Source organism: Carya illinoinensis, chromosome 15 (genome assembly GCF_018687715.1).
Source record: "Carya illinoinensis cultivar Pawnee chromosome 15, C.illinoinensisPawnee_v1, whole genome shotgun sequence".
In the NCBI taxonomy this organism is placed as follows: domain Eukaryota; kingdom Viridiplantae; phylum Streptophyta; class Magnoliopsida; order Fagales; family Juglandaceae; genus Carya; species Carya illinoinensis.
In genome coordinates, this window is record NC_056766.1 from 31,175,388 (window position 1) to 31,192,945 (window position 17,558).

A 17,558-nucleotide genomic window follows, 5' to 3' on the forward strand; every position below is an offset into this window, starting at 1 on the left:
CTCCATACTAGTAACGTCGTTTGAAGATATGATTTAACGATTTTTAATTCGGAGATTTTGTCAACTTGGTGGTGAGACCTATCATAATCATAAAATATTTAAATTACCAATTAATACTCTTTTATTATCCAACTTGAAGAAAAATAACCAGCTTTTTTCTTTAGTTTTACAATGATTTTAAGTGGAGAAATTTTTTATAAATTTATCATTCTATTATAAATAATAAAAGTACTCACTTTAAAGAGCAAGATTGCAAACATGTTTACGTAAGGGGAGGGGGGGTGACAGTACGCACAACTGTGAGGACTTTTACTGTTACTTTTTATTATTTTAAATATCCATAAATAAATAAATCATAAAATATTATTTTCATAGAGACCGAAATTGATCGTCCAACATCTACCTCTAATTATGAAATAACACATTATGGAAAGTTGTCAAGAAATTTCAGTCTTTCCTTTTAACACATTTGATCCACTTGTCTACAACAATCATACACATCTTATTAAATTAAAGATTCCAAATATTTGCAAGCTGGCAGGTGCATGCAAGAGTAGTTTTTATGTAATGAAGGGGGGACAAGGGAGCTCATGTGGAGCCCCCACATACGCGGTTTCTAAACAACCCTTACTATCAATTTCTAGACTTTGGGTTTTTCTTTGTTGATATTTTTGAGTGGGAAACAGCCTTTCTTTCTTTTTCCAATTTGTAGTGCTTTTAGACGGGATATTACACGACTCATTATTCTCTGCTTTAACGTCAAAGCGCATGGAAAGTACTCACAAAAGTATATCATTGGGAACACATTTTCAATATTTTCCCTTATAATTATAAATTTACCGGCAATTACAAACTCAAAGGAACATCCCCAGTTCTCTGCTTTCTTTGACCCACATTTGAGATATTTTTATATCTATATTTAAAAAAAAAAAAATCTGAAAAAAATTTGACAACCAAACTAGTTCGGCCCATGTCCCAAATCAAGTGTCGTTTTACAGTGAAACAAACGAAGTCTTTTACATCGAGATCATGAATGGCATTCTTCTTATATATAGCTCTGTTATCTTGTGTTTTTTATAGCTCAGGTTTTACTGAAAAAGTATAAACGAATAAAACAATCAAATGAAAAGTATTGGTAGGGCATTCACCAGCTAGCGCATTTGAAAAGTAGTAGTGGGAAGAACCAAAGAAGTCTACGTTTAATTAATCAATCCCCAGTATCCCTTTGAATGGAGTCGTTGTTGCCAAGAAGTTTCTAAAATTATTTATTTGCGATAAATGCTTTAAAATTCAACCATTTGGTAAATAGTAATCGCACATACTCAAGAGTATAGCAACGTCGTCCATGGTCTCTGTGTGACTCCCCCAACTCCCACGTACGGAAATGTAGGAATCGAGATGTCGAGATTATGATAACATGGGTCACACACCCCAATAACAAGTGCTAAGTGTGTATATATGCAACACGTGTAAGACAAAAGATACAGCAGATAAGTTAAAGTCAGTCAACTAAGTACCAAAATTGTTAAATACAGAATTCACTTAAATATAAGCGTTTCAAAAGATATTATAGTTATTCGATTAAAACATATATAAACCAAAATATAATAACCAAAAGCGGGAAACAAATCTCATCCCACGAGAAAGTGATCCCCGATCACTCATTCAGCGGAGCCACACCCTCAAGCTTTGTATCCTCAACTACATCAAAATCTATAGTACCATGAAACGGTACCGCAAGTAAGTAATAGACCAAACAACCCAAGAGATGAAAATATATTCATATAAGAACAGATATACGTGCGTAAGATGAAATATGCATGAAACCCCAAAACCTTATTTTCTCATAAAATGATTATTATTCAACGCATACCAAAAATTCCATTTGGCCCAAAACCATTTCCATTAAAAAAAAAAATCTACCATTTTCTTAGAAAATTGCCCAGTATAAAAATCTAATTTTTCAAGAAAATGGTTCACATAAATCCATTTATCGAAACCTGACATTTTCCCGAAAAATGGCCCATTATCCATTTTTAAACCGTATGCACCACGATCTCTCCTAGTGACCATCCGCACACCCTAGCTTCCTTTGCCACACCTCGAGTAATGATCGTGCGTGTGATTTCATAACGAGCGATGCTTAGTTTTGCGCCCAACGCGCTCGTGGCCAAGTATCCTCTAGCCCTTGCCAGCAGAGGGGCCATGAAGTCGGCACAAGAGCATTACTATCCCGTCTGATCTCGTTGATGCTAACCTAGGAGACGTTACTTAGTATATTCTACTCCCGAGTGACCAAAGGAGCTCCATCGAGATAATACCTCATCTCGGCTTGGGGTCGTGATACACACACACCCAAAAACCATTTCTCACATGAGAACCCAGTTTTCAAATATATACATGATCATGCATGCAATTCTGTGAAAAATCAATTTTCGTTTACAAACATGAACATGCATGCAATTATGTAATGTACAAGACACGACACAAATAATCAACAGCCAACTAATCTCAACATAAACCAATCACACAAAAAAATCTATCCTCCAATCCAACAAACCCCTAAACTCCTCGGATTCAACGTCTAGTGCAACCAACCAGAACACAAAGATTTGTTAATGCAAAATATATTTAAATCTCAAAAGGTTAGTTGAAAAATACTTACAGTGCTAAAATATAATTTTTGGAGGATCAAGGAGGTGCAAGAGGTGGCGGCACAGCAACGTAATAGTGCAATTTGGGTGAAGGCTGTGGGTCTCAAAATCCCAACTTTTGAAAAGGGACAAACGAAAACTTGGGATGGCCAAGGAAGAGCTTAAAGGTGTTGATGAAGTTAATGGCAGTGGTGGTTGGCTGTGGGTGGCGGCGTGGGCAGCGGTTGAAAGCCAAAAAGCATAAATCAGAGATACAGCTTAAGGGGCTTCAAGGGCGGCAGATTGGAGTTGAGGATGGGTGGGTTAGGTTACGGGAAGGCCGGTGGTAAAGTGGTGAAGAGATAGTGGCCAATGGTGGCACGATCGCGGCGTGCAAGCTCAAGGGAGCCACGGCTTGGGGATTTCAGTGGGGGCTAACAGAGGAGTTGGAAGGGCTGAGAACAGAGACGGGTGGTTGCTGGCAGGATGGGAAGAGGGTGGGCTGGGTAGTGACGGCCACGGGCAGCACATGGTGATGCTGGGTGGAGGGGAAGGAAAAGGATGGAAGAGAAGAAGAAGGGGGGGTCGCACGTAGGCTGGGGTAAAGCAGAGTAGAAAGAAGAAAAAAGAAAGAAGGAAAAAGAGAAAAAGAAAAAAGAAAAAGAGGAGAAAAAGAAAAAGGGGAAAAGAAAAAATGAAGAGAAAGAAATGAGGTCTAGTCCTTACAACTTGGGGTCTCGAAATTGATCCAACGAACATGATTAAAAACGATAAATTAAATTAAAATATGGTAACTAAATAAAATAACATAATAAATCCAAAAATAAAGTAATTTAAATTAAAGTGAAATTTAAATAATAAACAGTAATTAATATTAAGAAAGTATATCAAAATAAATTTCACAACTTAAAAATTATAAAATAGTCTAACGATTAACACGTTAAATTTAAAACAAGAGAACCACTAATTATAATAATTTAAATAATCATTCAATAAAAATACACTTAAAAACAGGATATCACACTTTCAATCAAGTAGGATCTTCTTCCTCTTCTTTATCATCGTGATCTACTTCCATATATCCATCCATGGAATCATGATGTCTTTTTGAGCTTTAGAGGGAAAGATGTTCATCACAAGTTTATTTCTCATCTAAACCATGCTTTACGTCAAAGTGGAATCAAGACTTACATGGATGTTGTTGACCTTGAAATCAAGACTTACGTGCTTTACGTCAAAGTGTGACAAAATAATATTAAATAATATTTTAACTTTATAATATTTTTAATTATTTTTTCTTCTCTCATTTCCTAAAATCCAATAAAAATTTTAACTCAAACTATTTTACTATTATTCAAAAACTATTTCACCACTAATACTATTCACAGATTTCTTATTTATGCATCTCATTTGACTATCCAAACAAGGCCTTATTTTTCAATTTCCTACCATGTGAACTCAGAAATCTGAACTCAAATTATTTCACTATTATCTACAAACTATCTCATTATTATTCACAATTTATCATATCATCTAGCAAGGCCTTTTTTTCAAACGAAGTCTCATTTTCACTACTATCCTGATGATGTCTTATTTTCAATTTTCTGCAATACTGTGAACTTAGACCGAAGCAATCACTTTAAAGTAATTGCTTTGGTTGTCGAGAAGCATTGAGGTATATTGTGAATAGTAGTGAAAAAGTAGGTGAAATGTAATAATAGAATATTGAATAGTAATAAAAAGTAATGAATAGTAATAAAAAGTAGGTAAAAATTTATAATAAAATAATAAATAGTAGTGAAGTATGTTAAGAAGTGTTGAGGTATTCTTAACACCCAAACACAACTGAGTGTTGAGAATAATTAATCATTGCGCAACACAACACATATTCCAAGTTTTCAGCTCCCCAATAGTCAACACTGTTTCGAACAAAAACCCAAGTCCATCCATATATATTTAGGTTTATTGATAATTAATTCCAGTGTGAACTTACTTGATTTCTTCAATTATTGTCCAAAGCTTCAAATATTTCCATAGGGAGCGAAATGCTTTCTATCACAAACTATTAAACTTGACATGAATTATAAAAAAACTTAACTTGCTCTTATGTGTAGTGCTTCTACGTAAAACCCATTCCATTTATTAATTTATTGATTCTCAAATATTGAAGTTTAATGTCTGGTTTGGTTAGGCAAACCAAACTATCTCATTTCATCTTATATAATTATTACAACTTTCATAAATTTTCATACAAAATATAATAAATAATTCAACTTTTTCAAATCTCAAAACAAAATTAATATTAAAAAATTATATTATAACAATATTTTATTTAACTTTCAACAAAATATCTCATCTGATGAACTGTGTAACTAAACGAGGCCTAATCTTATTTGTTAACCCTTATATGTACTTTGGGATCGCTATTTCATAAAGAGAACTGTTACAAATCTACAAAAATAGATTATATAAAGTAAACTCACAAACTGATGTGATTCCATAAAATCCATTAGATCTAGTTTATAATAAAAGTAACTTTACAATCTAACGTACCATATCAAGCCACATCAGTTTGTAGATTTATTTTTGTATAATCCTTTTGTAGCTAAAGTATTTTCCTTTCAAAAATTGATCGTTCAACATCAATCCCTAATTATTAGATGACACTTTATGGAAGTGAACAAGAAATTTCATTGTCTTTCATTTTAACACGTTTGACCCACATGTATCACTTATTAATTATGATGAATGCATGGTTCCTTAATTTCTTGTTGTATATAATATAAAATAAATTTAAAATACTTTATGAATTTTTAAAACATTTAAAAAATATATTTATAATATTTAAAAATAGTGAATATTATATAAATCAAAGATCAAATTAAAAATTTCAAATATTTGCAAGGTAGGTACTGCATGCAAGAGTACTTTTTATGTAAAGGAGGGGCAGGGGAGCTCATGTGGGGACTCGTACCCCACATACACAGTTTTTGAACATGCCCATACTATATCAATTTCTATACTTTTGGGTTCTTTTTATTGATTTTCTTGAGTGAGAAACAACCTTTCTTTCTTTCTCTCTTTTTTTTTTTCCAATTTTTAGTGCTTTTAGACCGAATTTATCACATCAAAGTGCATGGAAAGTCATAAAGGAACATCCCCGCTTCTCTCCTTTCTCTGATCCGTACATCTCTATAATTGCACCTCTCTTGTGAAGCATTTATCACACATACAGAGAAGACAACCACTTCTTCCATGGCCTTGCAAGGAGCTTCTTCCTCTCTCCGGTCCTCTTCTTCTTCCGTGCATCCATGGACTCACGACACATTCTTGAGCTTTAGAGGTGGAGATGTTCGCCAAAAATTTATTTCTCATCTATACCATGCTTTAAATAAAAGGGGAATCAACACTTACATAGACAATGGGCTCAAAAGAGGAGAGGAAATTTCCCAAGCACTTTTTCAAGCTATCGAAGGGTCAATGACTTCCATCATTGTACTATCTAAAAATTATGCAGAATCCAGATGGTGCTTGAACGAACTATTGAAGATCCTTGAGTGTATGGAAACAGTAAAAAAAAGTGTTCTACCAGTATTTTACGACGTAGATCCATCAGAGGTAATAAATCAAAAAGGAAGTTTTGGAGAAGCATTTGCAAAACTTAAAGATAGGTTTGAGGGCAATGAAAAAGTGCTGAAGTGGAAGGCAGCTTTAGAAAAACTAGCCAATATGTCGAGGGTCAAATTAAAGAATTACAGGTACTTTTGATTTCTTTGAATACACACACACACATATGTGCATGTGTGTGTGTGTGTGTGTGATGTTAAAGCGAACTTTATGAAGAAAACTTAGACAATTTCGGCATTGATAAAGATATATATCTGGTACTACTGCATTAATTTCACCTTCAAGTTTATTGGAGAAACTGAGAACATGAAAAATACAAATTTAAATTTAGGAATAAAACAACTAAATGAAGTGGACAAAAATAATTAAGAAAAAGGATGGGGATTTTTTTTTTATTTCTTATGAGGTGAAATCATACCCTCATAAGAAAAATAAAACAACTTTAAATAAGCATTGCTTTTTAGTTGCAATTTGTTTCTAGATATTAAGATTCATAAATACTGATCTCCAATTATAAGTTTTAGATTTAAGGGAGATCCGAGAATGGACAAAAAAATATATATATTTAAAAAGTTTGTTTATACAAATGAGAATGAAAATGTAAGTCTAACAAGAGCATAAGAAATGTACAAATTAATATATAAACATTTAGATTAAGGAAGGAGGAAGGCTACCCTTTGACATCGTAATCTACTTCTATCACTTTGTTATGAAGGAAAAAAAGGGAAAATCATATATTATATTATATTATTATTATTATTCTTCATGTGTCATTTACTGTGAAAAGTACTCTTACTTGTTAATTTATCTTCTATTTTATATTGATAGGAAAGAATCAGAATTTATCGAGGTAATCATTCAATGGGTGGAGTTAAGACTAGCAAATGAAACACCTCTAAACGTTGCCAAGTATCCAGTTGGGATAGAGTGTCGTAAACGAGACATTTATCAACTTTTAAGTATTGAAAGGAATGATATTATACGTATTGTAGGGATATTCGGAACTGGTGGAATTGGTAAGACGACTGCTTCAGAAGATATCTACAACTAGATTTATTCTAAATTTGAAGGAAGTTGTTTCTTGAGTAATATTAGAGAAATTTCAAAACAAGCTGGAGATTTGATTTAGCTGCGAAATACCCTTCTTTTTGATATTTTAGGAACAAGTTTGGATGTTCGTGATATTGACAAAGGAATCAATGTGATTAAGCACAGACTTCACTCTAAAAGGGTTCTACTAATTCTTGATGATGTGGATGAGTTGGTCCAAATTGAAAAATTAGTTGGAGATCGCGATTGGTTTGGTTTGGGAAGTAGAATTATCATAACAACGAGATATCAAGGTTTACTAGATAACGCTAAAGTTGATTCAAAACGTGAGTTGAAGCTCTTGGATGGCAACGAAGCTCTTCGGCTCTTTAGCTTGCATGCTGTTGGGAAAGATGAACCATCTGATGAGTTTGTGGACCTCGCTAAAAGAGCAATAAAATATGCTAAGGGCCTTCCATTGGCTTTAGCAGTGCTAGGTTCATATCTAAAGGGTAAAAGTACACATCAATGGAAGAGTGCATTGAATAAGTATAAAAACATTCCCAATAGAAATATTTAGAAAGTATTTTTAGTGAGTTATGAAGGTTTACATAATAATGAGAAGGAAATATTCCTTGATATTGCATGTTTCTTCAAAGGAAAACCTTTGCCGAATATCATGAACATATTTGACAGTTGTGGTTTTTTTCCGATGATGGTATCGACAGGCTTAAAGACAAGTGTCTTATTACTATTGAAGGTGGATTTGTTTGGATGCATGACTTGCTACAAGATATGGGTCGAGAAATTGTTCGTCTAGAATCACCCAACGAACCTGGTCAACATAGTAGATTGTTTTTTCATGAAGATGTCCGTCATGTGTTGGAAGAAAGCATGGTAAGAGTAAGAATAAAAATATTCAGTTTCACATTTATTTCCATTTTTAAAAATGAAATCTAGCGGAAAAGTTTGGCCTCATGAAGTAATATATAAATGAATATGTAAACATATATATATATATATGAATTTGTAGTTATGTATAATAGGTTCTGTTTAACTAAGATCATTAATGAATAAAAGTATCGATCATATCTAAATGTCCTTTTTCGTTTCTAATATCCTAACATTTCAGTAATGAGAAAATACTAGTTTGTTTTAGAAAATTGATGCTTAAATTTATGCAGTAATTTTGTTAACAATTTTGTGCATTCGCTTACGTACCAGGGCACAAACAAAGTTGTAGGCATGATAATAGAAATGCCCAAAGGTGAAGACGTGATAAAGTTGAATTCTGAAGCATTTGTACAGATGAAAAGACTTAGAGTGCTTATCAATCACAATGCAAGTTTTTCAAGTGGGCCTAATTATCTCTCCAACGAATTAAGAGTACTTGATTGGTTTGAATATCCGCTACAATCTTTGCCACCCAATTTCCGTGGAAATAAACTTATTATCTTTAAAATGCGTGGTGGCTTCATCAGGGAGTTAAGCTTCATCAAGTTTAAGGTATCTACAATTGTAATCTTCAATAACATTTTTTCTTTAATCTATGTGCTAAACTTCTTTCAATTTTTTTTTTAACAGAATATGACAATTATGAAATTCAATGATTGTGATTTCTTAACAAAAGTTCCAGATGTTTCAAGCATCCCAAATTTGAAGGAATTGATTGTCAAAAGGTGTACAAATTTAGTTGAGGTGCATAATTCCGTTGGATCCCTGGAGTATCTTTGTAAATTGAATTTTTTTTGGATGCTCTAATATTGAAATTTTTCCAATAAGCCTCAAGTTGAGATCTTTACACAGCCTTGATCTTGGTCATTGCTCAAGCTTTCGTCGCTTTCCTAAAATTGGCTGTGAAATGAAATCTTTAACTAGATTAATTCTATCGTGCACTGCAGTGGAAGAACTACCATTATCAATTGGCAATCTTACTAGACTTGATGAATTATTTCTACATGGCTGCAAAAACCTTAAGCATCTCCCAATTAACATTATTCTTCAGTTGCAACATTTCGAAAGTCTTGGGATATTTGGTAGTTGTACAAATTGAGTAAAGAAGATGGAGTATGGTGGACAATCAATTCTAGCTATTGGGTCTACAACAATGGAAGACGAGATTTCATTGAATGAAGAACAACTCCAAGAATTGGTGCCTCCAACGAATTCAAGCAATGGAAGCAGTGCATTACAAGTGTTGAATCGTCAGAATTGTTTCTAATTAGAATCAAATTTCTTTCCAATATCATGTTTCTTTACCATGTTTGATTCTTCGACCACTTTGACTTATTTAGATCTATCAGGAAGTGAATTTGTTAGCCTTCCCACGAGCATAAAAGGATTTGCTGCACTTATTGAGCTTGACTTGAGAGATTGCGAGAAACTTGAAGAAATCTTAGAACTTCCACCAAATATAGAATTGGTAGATGCTAAGGGATGCAATTTGTTAGAAAGATTTCCAAAAGTGTCAAGAATATTGGAATTCAATGGAAGCCACATCAAATCGCTACAAGGAATTGTCTTGAATGGCTGCGACAAAATGCATGAGAAGATTTGGAATTATAAAGTGCTAAATCCATTCCTATGGAAGGTGTGTATGTGTCTCATCTTTTCTCTCTCTTTGAATTCCATATAGGAAGCATGACTTTAAAATAAATGATGATGATGATATTATTTTAAAAGGGACATGCCACTGTGTTACCGAAAAATGAGATTCCAGAGTGGTTATGGTATCAGAAAGAATTTTTAGAAAATGAAATTGCTAAGAGAGAGGATGATGATGTCCAATTGAAAGGAAATGAAGAATGGGTAATAAATATTGAAGGGCCACACCATTTGGAGGATATAAGCGGAATTGTAATATATCTCGTTACATTTTTTAAAGAAGATTACAATGCTGAGTACTTTGTTCCTAATGTTGAGATAACCAGTATCAGCTCAAATTGTGTATGCCGTATTGATAGTGAAAAAGGTCTACTTTTGTATGGTCATGATGTAACGAAAAGTATCGTAGGCCAATATGAAGTATGGATGTGGTACTCTGATTTAGAATCATTTGAGTAAAGGTTTTGGACAATTTGAGGGTTCAAGTTCGTGTTCTTCCCAATCCTAGTGATCCTCTTTGGGAACGTGTTTGGTCACGGTCTTATATAAGTATGGGAGCCAATGTTGTATACAGGCATGAAAGCAGAGCACATAAAAGAAGAAAAATGGATTGAATTAAATGATAGCCCAAGTGGAATTTCGGGTGAGATTTTCTTTTGTTCTCTCTGGTCTTTATTAAGACTTAGTTGATTTGGTATTTGCCATTCATTTATTAGCTCAATGATTTTACCACTCTTTTTTTTTTTTTTTTTTTTTTTTGCATTTTCAAGAATGGATAAACTTGTCTTTATTTTTGCGTTTCTTTTCTAAAATGATCAGGGAGTTTGTGTCAGCCCAGATTGGGAGGTTATACAGATGTTCTAGAAGGTACAAATCGATCACTTGTTCCTCATTTCTTCACAACAAATGTAACTTCGCAAATGGATTTCTCCTGAAGAATTTTTCTCGATTAAGATTGACGATGACTGATCAGCAAAAGCCAAGAAGTATTTTGGTTTGATGATATTCTTTTCTTTAGTTTCTTAGCCACATTTGTCTGTTTTCTTTCATCTTTGGCATTGCTAAGAGAATATAATATCCCAGATGTTAAGGGCCATCCAAACCTACCAGAAAATGCAAATGCTTTTTCTTTTTCCCCTGATTTTTATTTTCTGATAGTTCAGTATTATGGAGTTATATTCCTTCATTGTAGCTCATTCTTGCATTATCCTTAGTCATTAAATCACATTTAAATGATTTTAATTCTCATGGACTGAGATGTAAAATCGAAGGATAGAGATGTAAAATCGAAGGATAGAGTTTGATACTTACAACTAATAGTGGCCTCGTCACATCTCCAAAGACCCCTAAATTCACTGTCTTGCAGCTTGCTGACGCGGAGGGAGGGGGACAACCTCAAATGGCTCGCTTTATCCGAACAGCTCAAAGAATGCTTCGCTATTCTAGTTCCTGGTCTAAAGCCACCCAAATTCACCATCTTTCTCTCTGATCGCGTTATGCCATTTTCTCCTTGTCTATTCCAAGCCAGACCCTACGCTTCTGAATTAGCCGTTGCATGGATTGGGGTTGCCATATGGGTGACCGGGAGAATCGTATGGAGATGTGTTATTACCTCCCATATGAAACTATCTTTAGTTCCCATATGAAACTATTTATTACCTCCCATATGAAACTATCTTTAGTTCATATAGCTAAAGTGAAAGTAAGATGTGGTGGGGAAATATATCACTAAATATAGAAAATGTATATTGTCAGGGAAGCAAGTCATTAGAAGGATTTCGAGAAGTATGAAGAATATTGGAATTCAATGGAAGCCATATCAGATTGCTAAATTGTATTATCAATGGAAGCCATATCAGATTGCTAAATTGTATTATCTTGAGCGGCTGCAACAAAATGCATGAGAAGATTTGGAGTTATAAAGCGCCAAATTCGTTACTGTGGAAGGTATGTATGTACGTGTCTCATCCTCTCTCTCAATTCTATATAGGATGCATGACTTTAAAAGAAATGATGATGACGATATTTGTTTTACAGGGACACTATGATGCCACTGTGTTACTGGAAATTCAGATTCCATAATGGTTTTGGTATCAGAAAGAATTTTTAGAAAATGAAATTGTCAAGAGGGGGATAAAGAAGGGGAAATAAATATTGAGGGGCCACACCATTCGGAGGATATAAACGAAATTATAGTATATGCCCCTTATGTTTTTTAAAGAAGATCGTGAGCTTGGATTTATTTGTATCATGATGCCAAGATAACCATTGGCGGCTCAACTTGTGTACGCCATATCGATCATAATGAAGTGCTATATTTCGTTAAGGATGAGCTATATTTGGATAATGATGATGTAACGAATCAAAGTTAAAACCAGAGGCCAATGTAATGTATTTAACACTAAAGCTGATGTATGCCAAAAGAGGAGAAAGAAGCGACATGGCCAACCAAGTGCTCCTGATCTTGTAGCTGCCACTTCTCCTGCTTCCATGAACAACTTTCAATACAAGAAAATCGACACGCTTCAGAACCAAGTCCCTTCAACCCAATGGAACTTGGAGGTCATGAGAAAGCAACGGAATTAGTAGTGTGACAATCTAGAATTGGCGCTTTTTCTGTAAAAAGTTTTTATTTTGGGGAGCTTGAGATCATTGGCTCATTGGCACCTATTTAATATCTCATTTTCTGTCATTTTCAGTCTTGATAGATTAAACACAGAGTGAAAACTTTAGCATTTTAGAATTTTCCATGATGTTAGAGGCAGTTTGGGAACTGGGATGTATTTTTCTTGACTTCATCTCATCTGAAATCAAACATTATTACTCCACATTTAAGGGCAGCGCTGTTCTCATGCATTGAGATGCGTAACGTATTCTTATCGTAATGTCTCTGTATTTTGCTCTGTTTTCTATATAAATTCAGCATCCAACATCAGCCTCCCTCATGTAGTAATTACCTTTTTTTATGTTGTGCCAAAAGTTACCATAAAAGTGCACCTAGGCTTATAACCTCTGTAAGATTACTCTGTGCATGGAATATTTGATACTCGGACAAGAGCTTCTTATGTCTTTCCGAGAAAGTTCTTTGACCATAGTACCTAAACTTGTTTTATCTTCTTCAAGCACAAACATACCTTGCAAGTATATGCTGGGTAAGCCAACTTGCTGCCATTTACACGGTTTTGAACTAAAGTCATTCTACATAAAACAAACATCCATACTAGATTTATTACCCAACTTGAAGAAAAGTAACTATATTTTACAAAAAACCATTAGATTTATTTTAAATTTCTTGCAGTGTGAACTTTAGACCGAATAGCCAATCACTATAAAGAGCATAGAAAGTCACAAAAAGTATAATATTCCATATTTTCTCCGTCCTTCAAGGCAAGCCACATGAGATCTCTACAAGTGATTGACTTGGAGGGCTGCTAAGAAGTTTGGAGGGCTGATTGACTTGATAAAGTGAAAAACATTACTGGACTGACTGAATGATATGGAAAGAACGAGAAGCTAAGAAGTTTGGTAAATCATTGAATTTCTAAGACAATTTTCCATGATAGGTGCATATAACTAACAGTGGCCTCATCTAAAACTAACTCTGAACCAGAATACGTTGGTGCAAAAGAAGAACAGAGTAAGAGAAAAGAGTTTCTTTCAAAGTGTGTTACAATATCGTTTTTCACGTGTGGACACAAGCAAGATAGCTTGCATCTATTTCTTTTGTTTGACATTGCATCAAAAAATGCTTAAAGAAATATTGACTTGTTATCTGAGATATATTGTTGCTCCATGTTGATACCAATTTATATTGTGGTATAGTGACTTTATCATAGAACTACACTCTTCTCGATGGCACTCCGATTTATAATCGTTTAAGCAGCTAGAGGTGGTGGACAATTTGTGTTCAACTTTGTATTCTTCCCAATGATGGTGATCGTTTGTGGGTACCGTTTTATATAAGTTGGGGAGCCAATATTGTATACAAGCATGAAATCAGAGCACATAAAAAAAAAAAAAATTAAAAAAAAAAACCCGGAATGATTAAATGATAGGCCAAGTAGCCTGGAAACAAAGAGCCCAATTTATTAGCTCAATGATTTTACCACTCATTTAGTTTTGCATTTTCAAGGATGCAAACTGTCTTTACTTCTTTTATAGATTTTGTTAATCTGACTTTTCTTTTGTACAATCTTGACTAATGTGCTTAATGATATGGGAAATGCTTGGGCTACTGTTGCCTTTTTTTTTGTCTTAATGATTAAGTAAGTGTTTTTTAATAACGTTGTGATTTTTTTTTTTTTTTAAGTGTTAAAAAAATACATGTAAAAAAAAGGACAACAATAAAAACACACACTACAATTAGCGGTAGCTGTAGTGCTACCCTAATGATATTACTCAGGATACTATTGCTCATATGAAGATTCATGTCAGTAAGGATGGCAAAAATGTGCACATGTATGTCTATGGGTACATTTAATTTACGCACATTCATCATGTACCAAAAGTATCATCATAATAGTTTAGCTGCTATAAGGGTCATGTGAGTGCTCCATAGTTGGTCGTAACAAAATAAATTTTTTTAGTGGATTTTAGGTCGTGACCTACACCTAGAGTAGTTTTAGATTTTCCAAACGAAGTCTCATTTTCACTACAATCCAAACCACGCCTTATTTTCAATTTCCCTCAGTACTGTGAATTTAGACCGATAGAAGCAATCACTTTAAAGAGCATAGAAGTCACAAAAATTATAATCAATTTTTCGGCTCCATCCTTTGGACCAAATTGATGATCAACCGCCTGGCCTACTTGATCAGGATTAACATCCCCATTAGTCAACACGGTTTCGAACAAAAACACAAGCCCATATATATTTAGGTTTACTTATAATTAATTCCATTTAGACCTTTGATTCTTCTTAATTTACTTATAATTAATTCCGTTTACTAGCCAATTTACATGTTCTGCAAGAGAAAAACCAAAAAAAAAAAAAACAAAACAAAACAAAACAAAAGACCGAAGGGCGCTAGCTTCTCATTACTCGATGGCCTTTGCTCTCTATTTTCAAGATGCCCCTGAGTATGTGAGGTAGATCACCCAATTGCATCTACTTTCTGGGGCACGAACCAGACTGGAAACGAGCTAAGTGGGCAACACAACACATATTAAATGAAAAAGAGCATTGCTACCCATAAGCCCCACACCCTGCACATCCATTTAAATATGTCATTTTACCTTTTAATCCTATTTTACTTACAAACATGTCTAGAATCATTTTTATTACGTGGATAAAAAGGTAAAATGACATGTTTTTAAGTGGGTGTGCAGGGTGTGGGGCTTATGTCTAGAATTTTTCAATGAGAATAATACATCTTATTAAATGACTTTATTAAAGTTGTCAAGAAGTTTTATTCTATCTTTTTTTTTAACACGTTTGATCCACTTATTTACAACAATCATATATAGATATTGTGTGCACTTAAGTGTAGATTATTAAATGAAAAATAATATATCTTATTAAATAACTTTACAAAAGTTGTCAAGAAGTTTCATTCTATCTTTCCTTTTAACATGTTTACAAGTATCCTATTAAATGACTTTACGGAAGTTGCAAGAAATTTCATTTTGTCTTTCATTTTAACACGTTTAATCCACTGGTCTACAATAATCATATATAGATATTGTGTGCATTGAAGTGTGGATTATTAAATGAAAAATAATACATCTTATCAAATGACTTTACGGAAGTTGCCACGAAGTTTCATTATGTCTTTCCTTTTAACACGTTTGACCTACTTGCCTACAACAATCATATATAGATATTGTGTGCATTTAAGTGTGGATTATTAAATGAAAAATAATACATCTTATTAAATGACTTTGCAGAAGTTGTCAAAAAGTTTCATTCTATCTTTTCTTTTAACACGTTTGACAAGTATCTTATTAATGACTTTACAGAAGTTGTCAAGAAATTTCATTCTGTCTTTCTTTTTAACACGTTTAACCCACTTTTCTACAACAATCATAAATAGATATTGTGTGCATTTAAGTGTGAGTTATTAAATGAAAAATAATACATAAAGATTTTACCAAAGTTGTCAAAAGTTTGATTTTGTCTTTACTTTTAACATGTTTAACCCACTTGTCTACAACAACATATATTCTAAGTTTCAGCTCCATCCATTGGACCAAATTGATGATCAACCGCCTGGCTTACTTGATCAGGATTAACATCCCCAGTGGTCAGCACGGTTTCGAACAAAAACACAAGTCCATATATATATATAAATATATATATATATATATATATATATATACTAGGTGGGAGTAACGTGCAAAGCACGTTTGTCTAATTTTATGAAATGATTATTTGTAAAAAATAATATATATTTTATAAAAATTATTGATGTCACTTAATAATTTAAGGCATATTGGAGAAAATAAAAAAATTAGTTCAAAGTATCATATAATCCAATACATGTTTATAACATCTATAATTTTAACAAAGATATATACGAAAAATTTAATAAAAGTCTAACACAAACGGTAGTTCAAAATATGTGTCGTTTAATGTTTGTATTATAATTCATCAATTTATGTCATCCTGTAGACAATCAATAGAGACAACATTGAAATTCTTATTTTGCCGTTGGTTGAGTCGATCAGGGACAACATAAAGTTAAAATATAATCTTTTTATAAAATTTGTGGTATAATATTTTCTATATATAGCATATATATAAATCATAAAATATATTTTGAAATTGTTAGCCGAATTTACTCTTTCTTGATCAGTTCAAGGATCACGGCCTTTGTCACGTGCCTATCATAGCAAGCCCACGTATGGAATATGACTTAGCGGAAGCTACGTCCTACTACCATGAGAAAAAAAAAAACACTTTGATTAAACACACTTATATTATCTATTATATGAGATTTTTAAATTTGGAATACTCAATAATCTGAATTAATGAAACGTATAATACACATATATTATACTTAGGGATTCACGTCTTATGCACCTAATACACGTGTATATGTTAAGGAGAAAGAGAAAAATATAATAACTAATCTTTAATTACTTATTATTATATAAACTATTAAGTATTATAATTATTGAGATTAATAAATCATATAACAACATTGAATGCTATCTCTCTCAACATTTATGTCTTCATTTTATATGCCAAACCGTTAAAACAAACGGTGTTAACTTTAACGGAAAACCAAGAAAAATCGTTAAAACAAGATTTTCCGTTTCATACACACTTTTTATATATAGAAGATATGTTAAGGTTTACTGATAATTAATTCCATTTAGACCTTTGATTCTTCTTAATTTATTGATTTCTTCAAGTACTGTACTCCTGGGATCATATAAATATATTAGACATCCAAAGCTTCAAATATTATTAATTTCCATAGGGAGCGAAATGCTTTATATATATCACAACTATTAATTAACTTTGTCTCATTTTTTACGTTTCACTTATCTTTTATTTATCTTAACATATAGAATCAAAGTTTTAGCACTTATGTTTCAATAAACTTAAGTTGTTCTTATGGTTCAAATAAGGAACTTTAAGGGTTGGTTTAAACTATCTCATCTCATATCATATAATCATTACAACTTTTACTAATTTCCATATAAAATATAATAAACAAT

The 17,558-nt window shown here is 33.0% G+C and overlaps 2 protein-coding genes across 3 annotated transcripts in view; both read left to right on the forward strand.

The window, feature by feature from the left end:
- The window catches only part of LOC122297764 (disease resistance protein Roq1-like), a 73,658-nt gene extending 64,866 nt beyond the window's left edge, over positions 1 to 8,792 (forward strand). The window contains exon 4 of the mRNA XM_043107958.1: positions 8,514 to 8,792. The gene's annotated coding sequence lies outside the window, so the exon portion shown is untranslated. The remainder of the gene's footprint in view (positions 1 to 8,513) is intronic.
- Positions 1 to 17,558, forward strand: part of LOC122297760 (disease resistance protein RUN1-like) — a 43,321-nt gene that overhangs the window by 18,154 nt on the left and 7,609 nt on the right. The window lies entirely within an intron of this gene.